This window comes from Urocitellus parryii, chromosome 11 (assembly GCF_045843805.1).
Source record: "Urocitellus parryii isolate mUroPar1 chromosome 11, mUroPar1.hap1, whole genome shotgun sequence".
Taxonomy (NCBI): Eukaryota; Metazoa; Chordata; class Mammalia; order Rodentia; family Sciuridae; genus Urocitellus; species Urocitellus parryii.
Window position 1 is genome coordinate 26,082,068 of NC_135541.1, and position 2,973 is coordinate 26,085,040.

The window sequence follows — 2,973 nt, forward strand, 5'->3', positions numbered from 1 at the left end:
CCATTTTTTTCACTGCCAAATTTGACACAGAAAGCAACGTTCTAATGTATATATCTCTGTGCACTTGCCTAATTAACTCCTTAAGATTAATTCCCCGGCAGTGAAATTTCTAGGACAAAGGGTTTGCACAATTAACATTTGGGAACAGAATGGCATAGTGGAACCAGGTGCCCAGGATTCAGCACTACTTTTGCCATTTCTTAGCAAAGGTGCCTCTGGTGAACTACATAAGCTCTCTGGGCTTCAGTTTTCCCATCTGTGAAATGGGAATGATAGTAGGATTTGCTTCATGAGGTTACTATTTAGATTAAATAAACCATCGCCTGCAAAGCACTTAGGCTGAGGCCTGGGTGTGCAGTAAGGGCTGTTTATTAGCTACTGCCATGGCCACAGTGGCCCACTGGCCTCCAGGAACGCTGGACCTGTTCACATCTCTCCCACTAGCAGTGTGGGAGAGAGAGAGAGAGACCCTTTCTTTACACCATTATCAACAGGAAATAAGACCCTTGTCCATTTAAACAAACTTTAGCCCTCCTGAAAGGTGACAATTGACACCTCTTCCCAATGGGCATTTCTTTGGTGAGTATTGGGCCAGCACTTACACTTCCTTCTTAATGGACATTCCCATTGCATCCCTGAGTCGTCTGATCAAGTTCTTGGCCTGCTTCTTGTCTGTGGGAGCGATTTGTAGTATATTAGCTGTTTTGTATATTAGTAACCCCAATATTTTTTTCTACTTCATACTTACTTTCAACAATATTTATTTTTGTCTTTCATCGGTAGTTGATTTTTATGTGGTTAAGTCTACCAGGCTTGTTCCTTTACAACTTTTATATTTCCCATCATGCTTAGAGAGGCCTTTTTTTCCCCTTTAAACAATACAAACATTTATACTTTTCGTACTTGTCCTCACTTTTTACATTTTATCTTCTTCTCTCTTTGATTTATTCTGTGTAAAGAATGAAGTATGACACTAGTTTTATTGTTTTCCAAAGGACTGAGCAGTTATCCCAACAGTAATCAATGAGGACCAGAGAGGGAGACACTGTAAAACAAAAAAATTACTCTTCCGAGACCAAAGGGAGGGCAATAGGTCAAAAGAGCAGTTTGGGATGGGATTCCCCAGGGTCTGCTTGTGGCTAATTGTGAGTAATCAATCCCTGGGGATTCCTCCTCACTGTGGTCCTCAAAGGGCAGAGGTGGAATATGAGGGGGACCGAGTCAGACCTGGTATTTTATCCAAGCCCTTCCAGCAAGCTCTGCAGGCTCTTTTCACCCTTGACCTGCTGTCAGCAATTAAGAAGAAAGTCTGTCCTTCTTGTTTTGGAGTCCAGAGCAAGTGGCCTTGTGAGTTTGGATCTCTGTCCTCAGCTCACTCATCGTCACTCCAGTCTCCCCACTCCCAGGGACTCCGCATCCTGCCACAGCAGCGTAGGAGCAACCCATCCTGTCTTCCTCACGACGCTGCTGCGACTTCACAGTGAGCCCAGGAGGGCTTGGGAACCTCCCCTCCTCAGGAAGGAGCCTAGGAGCCACCGCGGCCTGTGTGCCTGGTGGAGATGGGGAGGGAAAGCAGGGCGCTGGGAACAGAGCCTCCGAGGTGGTGCAGGAGGAAGCCTGAGTTCTCACGGGTGACCTCTAGCCCCAGGCTCAGGCCGCAGGGCCCTCTTGGCTGCTGGGTTTAAGGCAGCTCGGGTTAACTGTGGTCCAGACCCAGGGAGGGTGCCACCTGGTGTTCCCTGGCCAAGTGTCAGCACAGGGGTCCTGGAAGATTGTGAGGTGGTGGGGCATCCCAGGTTCTCTCCACAGTCTTGCATGTGGACGGTCCTTACGTGAACTCCAGGGCCACTGCCATCCTCAGCTCACGGACACAGCTTGGTTCTGGGACCAGAAGGACAGGCCTGGAGTCTGAGGCAGGCAAAATGCCAGGCTGGGCAGTCAGACCACGGGCACTGAGGGTGAATTATGGCATGAGGGCCCACGGAGCAGCCACAAATCACCGGGCTGTCAAGGACAGGGGAAAGGCAACACCCACCGCCTCCCCGGGCAGGATTGATGGACTGGGGTCCTGGGTCTGGGTTCAGGATGATTGGACTTGATGCTGTTTTATTTCCCCAGAGCTCTGCTGGCGCAAAGCGTGGCACCCAGGACCGCGCGTGTGAGTGTGCTCGTGTATCTATCTTCCCTCAGGTCAGGGTGGGCTCCGGCTTGCCTCTCCGTGTGGCTCTGATTTCATTTCTGTGTGACCAGCCAGGCCTCTGAATTGATCATGGGCTGCGAGGGAGTGCACGCTGTGTGTTTTGTGGCTGGTGTGGCTGTACATGGGTGACCATCTGTGGAGCTGTGGAGTCCATGGGTTTTGTGTGTGGCTGGACAGCAGTTTGCATGTGTCTGTTGGGGACAATTTGGGGGCCTTGAGGCCATGTGTCTGGGTGGCTGATGTGGTTATAATCCAGAATGGGGAATGAGAAGGAAGAGAAGGTTGAAATGAAGGTTTGGGGCATGGTGAATCTGAGGTCTGGGACATATCTAGAAAAGAGGGACAGGGGCTCAGCAGGGAGCCTGGGGCAGGTGGGCCTGGGCTCAGCTGCCTTCTAAGTTTGTCCAGATGACAGTGCACTGGGGAAAGTGGCGTTTGGCAGGAATGAGGCAAACACACACACACACACACACACACACACACACACACACACCCCTCTGAAGCCGGATAGGACACATGCTGTGCTAATCCTGGCTGGACGGAATTCAGTAGGACATTTCCAAGGGTTGCTGAAATGGCATAAAGTGCACCAATTGGTGAAAGGCAGCAAAAATTCCCTGGCAGAGGTAAAGATTCAGGGAAATCACAAGAAAGGAGACTGTCGAAGGGAGAGGAGAATGCTCTGGTTGTAGCCGTGAGGAATGGGGATAGGGACAGAGTCGGAAGGACTCAGGGCAGGGACAGCAAGCTATTTTGATGGCATACCCTTAGAA